The sequence below is a fragment of the Mustela lutreola genome, chromosome 11 (assembly GCF_030435805.1).
Source record: "Mustela lutreola isolate mMusLut2 chromosome 11, mMusLut2.pri, whole genome shotgun sequence".
NCBI lineage: Eukaryota > Metazoa > Chordata > Mammalia > Carnivora > Mustelidae > Mustela > Mustela lutreola.
Window position 1 is genome coordinate 78008332 of NC_081300.1, and position 8068 is coordinate 78016399.

General features: G+C 32.3%; 1 non-coding gene across 1 annotated transcript; it reads left to right on the forward strand.

The window, feature by feature from the left end:
* The first annotated feature begins 6645 nt into the window (after positions 1-6645).
* LOC131811954 (U6 spliceosomal RNA) lies at positions 6646-6752 on the forward strand. Its single transcript, XR_009346194.1, has one exon. It is a non-coding gene; the product is annotated as a U6 spliceosomal RNA (small nuclear RNA).
* Positions 6753-8068: the final 1316 nt, after the last annotated feature.

An 8068-nucleotide genomic window follows, 5' to 3' on the forward strand; every position in this document is an offset into this window, starting at 1 on the left:
AGTGCAGCCAGTATTCAATTCCTGGGCTAAATAATTTTAGAAAGCTTTGTGTTATTGAACCTACGGGGTTTTTCTGTAGTTTTAACTCTTTCTTTCTGTGATTTTTCCCATTAGTCACGTAAGTGACTGCAATATAACAGACATTGAGGATAAAGAAGGACTGAATAGAACAATCCTTGGCCTCATGAAGTTGAGAATCTAGCAAGGGAGTCAAACAATTCAATCACTCAGAGACAATTTATTGAGTGCCTGGCCTAAGATGAGCACAACAAAACCCCAGCCCAGAGGAATCATTTTAATGGGAGAGATAGATAATGGGTATGCCAACTTTAAAAAGAAAAAAAATCGTACTGGTTTTTCTTTAATAGTGATGCATATTTGAACTAAATAAGCACATTTTAAAAAGAGCAGTGATTGAGAAGAGGTTTTGTAACTGAGTGGTCCGAAAGGGCCTCCCTGAAAAAGTCTGTTTTGAACAGATTTCTGAATAATATCAGCTAGGAAGCTGCGTAAAAATCTCAGGGATGGGTGATTTTTCCAGTCAAAAAACGGTAAGGGCTCCAAAGTCACAATACAGCTGTAAGTTTCTCTAATAAAGTAACTTCTGACAAAGAATGAGAAGAAATAACTAACCCAGGTTTGAAAGAAAAGGGACAGACTTTCTATGGAATTAATTAAATTTAATTAAAGCTCTAAAGGACAAAAATACAATAGAGCAAAATTCTGGTGACGCTGATATACCTAATGAAAGTTTATAAACAAGGTGTGGGTAGCAAAGAGTGTGTGGGAATGTTGGTAAGAACAGTGGGGAAGAGTCATCCCTGAACATGTTCTTAAATGAAGCAATTCTTATGTTGTTTTAAAGGGTAAATTGGAGTTTGCATAAGTGATTAGAGAAGGATGCCTCAGCTTATGGAAGTTCAAAGCCATAAAGATGTGATAAACTACTGTGATATTTTCATGTATATTTGTTGTTGCTTCTAGCAATGGTGATCTAAAAACTCTTTCTTAAGACAACTAAAAATCCAGACAAAATAGCTTTTAAAGTTAAAAATATAAGAATGATTATAAAAATAAGTGAGGGATTACTGGGCCAAAATAGGAAATACAATGAGAGCCTAGAGATATATGCCCTGAAGCCATTTTAGCTATGAGAGCAGTTGAAACTGCTAAAACACACTGAGCTGTGTTTTTAATAGACTCTTGATACTAGAGAAACAAAATTAAAAATCCAGCAGCAATCAAATTTGAGGACTTTGGTACAACCCAAATTTAAGTTGAGATCCCCAAAGCACAAGGAGAAGCAGAAATAAGACTATAGCCTACCTTGCCTTCTGTGTAAACTGAGAAAGTCAATCACGGAATTTGGAGTATGATTGTCTTGTAGAGTCTCAGATATAAGAGAAAATCCTGCCAAGGAGGACCATACCATTATTATAGCTCTTAATTATCCCTACTCAATAAGAGTTTCAAATATAATGTCTTGAACATAGCAAAATGGAAGAAAGCACACAAAGAAAAAACATTAACAAGATTTGATAGACAATATGGGATTAAGTATGATGTTAAAATGATCCATAAAGATTGTAAAATGGCTTGATTACTCTGCTCAAAGAAATGAGAGGGGAAGCAAATTGAACAAAAAACTGAAACTAAAAATGATATTGAGAAAGATTTTATAAATGAACCAAATGGATACTCTAGAACTTTAAACATATGACAGCTAATTTAAGATACCACAGGGGTGCCTGGGTGGCTCACTTAATTAAACCTCCAACTCTTTTTCCTTTTTGTTTTTAACACCTTAATTTTATTTTATTTCTTTCAGGTCATGATGTCAGGGTTGTGAAATAGAGCCCAGAGTTGGGCTCTGTGCTGAGCCTGGAGCCTGCTTACGATTCTTTTCCCTTCTTTTTCTATCCCTCCCTGCGCTCTCACTTGCTCACTCTCTCTTGCTTGCAAATAGATAGATAGATAGATAATAGACAAAGCAAAATAAAAGCAGATTATAAAAATAAATATAAAGATTTTGAAATGAAAACAAGTTCAAAATAAAATAGAGAAGACCTACACAGCTAAAAGTTCATTCAGAAAATCTACTATTAAAGATGTCAGTATGATACAATGTTAAGATATCAAAAGATTTGAGCATGTACTTTACAGAAACGGTAATCCAAATGGCCACTCATATATAAAAACTGTTTATCTTTATTATGAATCTGGAATTAAATTAAATTAAATTAAAAATAAATTAAAACCTAGAATGACATACTATTACACACTTACCATATTGGGCAACAGTGAAAATGTCTTGCAAGAATGTGAAGGAATGACAGTGTACATAATAAAAACGTATTAGGTAAGTTGGACAATATTTAGAAAACTTAAAAATTAAAAAAAAAAATTGGTCCATTCCTAGAAATACAACATGGAACTAAATGAATATTTTCACCAGGAAAATGAAACAGATGATTATAGTTATTTCATTCATAACGGCAGATCAGTAGTGGTATATTTGCACAATGTTACATTAAATAAGAGAGAATATTAACAAACTGGGAGGAGGGGCTAGGTTGTTATCATAAACAGATCTTCTATGGTGCTAATTATGTTCTATTTCTCAAAATCTTTAAGTTAAAAAAGTTTTCAAATTTATATCTAGATAGATAGATAGGTAGATGATAGATAGACAGATATCCCAGAAGCTGCAATGCTAGGCTAAGTCCAGGCTTTAAAGGGCTTTTCTATGCTCTACTAAATACTTTAAACCATTCATTATATCATAGCTCAGTGTTCAAATCTCCATTTGTTTCCTCAGTTTCCTAATATTTATCTTAAGGTGACCTGATGCAGACTTTTGATCACCTTTGTCTAAATATTTCTATTTTAACAAAGTCCTTTTGAACACTCAGAGACTAAAACTTAGAAAAATACTCTGTTATCTCACTAGAGTGGAAAATATATAGTTACCCATTAACTAATGATATCCATGTCTAAATTAGATCCATGACATTTTTAATTCTTGGGAGCTTTTGGCTAAATGAATTTTTTAAGCTTTCTTTAAATGAAGCTTTAAGCCATCACCACATGAATAAAATTAAAGAACTAAATGAAAACAAGCCAAGTATTTACAGAGTAATAGAATGTGCAGTGGAAAGAGTACAATTCTGAAATCATAAAGCCTAAATTAGTGTGATGCATCTTTACCAGCCATGTAATCATAAACCAGTTATCTAAATGTGTTAGCCTCAGTTTTTTCACCCATGAAATGGTGATGATAATACTGATTATGCAGAGATGTTCTGTGGATGTGATGAAGCATGGAGCATGAGAGTCTCATATTCCATGCTAAAATGATAGCTATTTTTATACTTATAATAATTCTAATAATAGTAATTAAATTGTTCAAAATGATAATATTCATTTATATTGAGGCATTGTATTGACTATTCATAGACACATTTACCAAAATAAATTTCATTTTACTCTACCCCCTCTGAGGATATATATTCCCTAATTCAATATGAATCTCATTATGAATAATAATTATCATGATAAATATGCTGATTTTTCTTCTATTTTTTTTTAGGGAAGTATCCTTTACTGTTGAACATAAAGAAACTTAAGCAAGTCTGTCTTATTCAAAATTTGCATGCTGCTTTCTTATGAAACTAGATTATAGAGTTGTATGAAATAAATTCATGCAGTTAAGACATTTATGTTTGGAAAACTGTGTGGTCAGTTTACTATTTCAAAAGAAGATTTTAAATTTAAACCTTAAAACTGAGCTCTTTCAGCCTTATTTATAGACCATCCTTCATGCTTCATAAGTACTCCTTCATTGTAAACTAAGTAATAGTTTTTGTCACAGTGTCTATAACTAAAATGGATTTTATATTCTATTATTTCAGAGTTAGTTGCAGTTTCTACTTCCTTACTTCCTTTTTTGAAAAATAGATTAATTTTACAAAAAGTTTTTTCCAGCTTTCTTGAAAAATAATCAACATATTATAATGTGTAAATTTAAGAAATGATTTCTTATAACATTGCAAACTTTTAACATTGTGTAAATTTTGTACAATTTGATAAATTGGCATACATCTGTATTGCAATATAATCTACATAAAAATGTTAATACATCTACTATCGCATATAGTTGCCACTGTTTTTTATGCATGTATGGTAAGGAATTTTAATATCTACACTCTTAGCAACTTTTATGTACATATACTACAGTAGAGATAAACCTCAGAGGTCTTGTGGGTTTTGTTCCAGACCGCCTCAATAAAGTGATTATCTCAATAAACTAAGTCAAATTATTATTATTTTTTTGGTTTCCCAAAGCAAATAAAAAATTATGTTTCCCAGTGCATATAAAAAGTTAACACTATACTGTACTGTTCAAAAGCATTATGTCTTTAAAGAAAAACAATGTATATACCTTAAGTAAACTAGTTCTGAGTTTTCAGTGGGTCATAATTACTGATCACAGATCACCATAACAAATCCAATAATAATGAAAAAACTTGAAATATTGCAAGAATTACCAACATGTGACAGAGAGACACAAAATGGACAAATGTTGTTAGAAAAATGGTGGCAGCAGACCTCTTTTATACAAGATTGCTATAAACTTTCAACTTGTAAGAATGTGATATATGCAAAGTTTAATAAAGGGAAGCACAATAAAAAAGTATGTATATATTATTAACTATGATCATCATGCTGTACATTAGATACCCAGAACTTTTTCATATTATAGTTGCAAGTTTGTACCCTTTGACCACCTTATTCCACCCCAGGTTCACCTCTTGTCAACTCAACTCTTAAGTTTCCATTAGTTTGCTTTTTCTTCACATTCTGTATGTAAGGGATATCATAATACATAAATTAAAAAATATATATATAATCTTTGAAATATTTCACTTAGTATTATACCTTCAAGATCCATCCATGCTGTTGTAAATGGCAGTATTTCTTAATTTTTCATGGTTAAGTAGTATTCCATAGTATATATTGACCATACTTATTTTATTCATTCATCCATTAATGGATACTGAAGTTATTTCCATCTCTTGCTTAGAGTTAATAATTTTATAATGAACATAAGAGTGCAGATATGTCTTCGAATAGTGACTTCGTTTCCTTTAGATATATACCTAGAGGTGGGATTACTGAATCATATGGTAATTTTACTTTTAATAATATGAATAATCTCCATACTGTTTTCCATACAAATTTATATCCCTATCACAGTGCATAAGTTCCCCATTTTCCCCAATATTTACCAAAATTTGTTAGTTTTAATTTTTTGGTAGTATATATTCTAATAGGTAGTAATATCTTGCTGTGTTTTTCAGAGGTAAACAACAACAACAACATAATGACTTTGCCCTGAGTTTTTACGTTGAGCACTTTTTAATGCTCCTGTTGGTCATTTATATAACTTTTTTGAAAAAAAAAAGTCTATTGAGATCCTTTTGCTATTTTTTTAATTATATTTTTTTCTATTTGTATCTGTTCGTTATTAACCTCTTTTCAGATATAAGATTTGTAAGTATTTTCTTCCATTCTGTGGATTGTGTTTTCATTCTCTCTCTCTCTCTCTCTCTTTTTTTTTTTGGCAATGCAGAAACTTTAGTTTAAAGTAATACCATTTATTTATTTTTGCTTCTTTTGCTTGTGTTTTTGGCCTGGTATCCAAAAAACTATTAGCAAGATCAATGTCAAGGAGAATTTTTCAGGTTTTCCTTTAGGAAATTGAGTTTCATGCATCACATTTAAGTCTTTAATCTATTTCAAGTTAAGATTTATGAGTGATATAAGGTTCCAGTTTCATGCTTGTTTATGTGACTATTCAGTTTTAAATATCATTTATTGAACAGACTATCTTTACCCATTATATATGTTGGCCCCTGTCAAATATTAGGTGACTGTATGAAAGGATTTATTTCTGGACTCTCAATTCTGTTTTACTTGTTTATTTGTCTGTTTTTATGCCAGTATACTTTATTGTTTTGAGCATGAGGGCTTTGTAGTATAGTTTCAAATCAAGAAGTGTAATTTCACTTCTTCATTCTTTCTCAGAACTGCTTTAATTATTTGTTGTCTTTTATGGTCTCATATAAATTTTAGGATTCTTTACCTACTTCTGTAAAAAAAAATATTGGATTTTTTAAAAGATTATTTATTTATTTATTTGACAGAGAGAGATGACAAGAAGGCAGAGGGGCAGGCAGAGAGAGAAGAGGTAGCAGCTTCCTGCTGAGCATAGAGCCTGATGCAGGGCTCAATCCCAGGACCCTGGGATCATGACCTGAGCCGAAGGCAGCGGCTTAACCCACTGAACGACCCTGGTGTCCCTGACATTGGATTTTTGATAGGAATTGAATTTACAGATGGTTTTCGGTAGTATGGACATTTTAAGAATGTTAATTCTTACCATTCATAAATATGAGCTATCTTTCCATTTATGTCTCCTTCAATTTCTTTATCAATGTCATAGTTTATGGGGTACAGATCTTTCATCTTCTTAGTTAAATCTTTTCCTAAGTATTTTATTAGTTTTGATGCTAATGTGAATTAGATTGTTCTCTTTATTTTTTCAGATAGTTCATCATTAGAGTGTTAAAATGCTCCTGTCTTGTGCTTACTTTGGCAGCACATATACTAAAATTGGAATGATGCAGAGAAGATTAGCTAGATCACTGAACAAGGATGACATGAAAAACTAGGAAGCATTCCATATTAAAAAAAACGAAACAAAACAAAATTCTTTTCTTTTATATATTGATCTTGTATATGGCAGCTTTACTAAGTTTGTTTATTCAAAATTTTTTGTGAAGTTTTTAGGATTTTTTTACATGTAAGTTCATGTTATCCAAAAAAAAAAAATTTACTTCTTCCTTTTTTTTTGGGGGGGGGGAGTCTTTTATTTCTTTGTGTTCCTTGTTTCTCTGGCTACAACATCCAGTACTATGTAAAATGAGAGTAGTGAAAGTGGACACACTTGTCTTTTTTCTGATCTTTAAGGGGAAAACTTTCAAACTTTTTTGATTGAATATGAGATTAATTCTGGGCTTGCAATATGTGTTTTTTTAATGCATTTTTTAAATTATTTTTTTTAAATATTTATAAACATATAATGTGTTTTTATCCCTAGGGGTACAGGTCTGTGAATCACCAGGTTTACACATTTCACAGCACTCACCATCACTCACCATAGCACCTGCCCTCCCCAATGTCCATCCCCCCACCATCCTCTCCCAACACACCTCCCCCCAGCAACCCTCAGTCTGTTTTGTGAGATTCAGTCTTTTATGGTTTGTCTCCCTCCAAATCCCATCTTCTTTTATTTTTCTTTTCGTACGACCAAAACCGCCTATGATGCATCTCCAATTCATCATATCAGGGAGATCATATGATAGTTGTCTTTCTCAGATTGATTTATTTCACCAAGCATAATACCCTCTAGTTCCATCCACGTCATCACAAAAAGCAGGATTTCATTTCTTTTGATGGCTGCATAGTATCCCATTGTACATATATACCACACCTTATTTATTGATTCATCTGTTGAAGGACATTTAGGTTCTTTCCATAGTTTAACTATTGTGGACATTGCTGCTATAAACATTTGGGTTCATGTGCCCCTTCAGAATGCCACGTTTGTATCTTTAGGGTATATACCCAGTACTATAATCACTGGGTCTTAGGGTAGTTCTATTTTCAGCTTTTTGAGGCACCTCCACGCTGTTTTCCAGAGTGGTTGCACCAGTTTGCATTCCCACGTACAGTGTAGGAGGGTTGCCCTTTCTCCACATCCTCGCCAGCATCTGTCATTGACTGACTTGTTCATTTTAGCCATTCTGAAAGGTGTGAGGTGGTATCTCATTCTGGTTTTGATTTGTATTTCCCTGATGCCGAGTGATGTGGAGCATTTTTTCATGTGTCTGTTGGCCATTTGGATGTATTCTTTGCAGAAATGTCTGTTCATGTCCTCTGCCCATTTCTTCATTCGATTATTTGTTCTTAGGTTGTTGAGTTTGATAAGCTCTTTATAGATTTT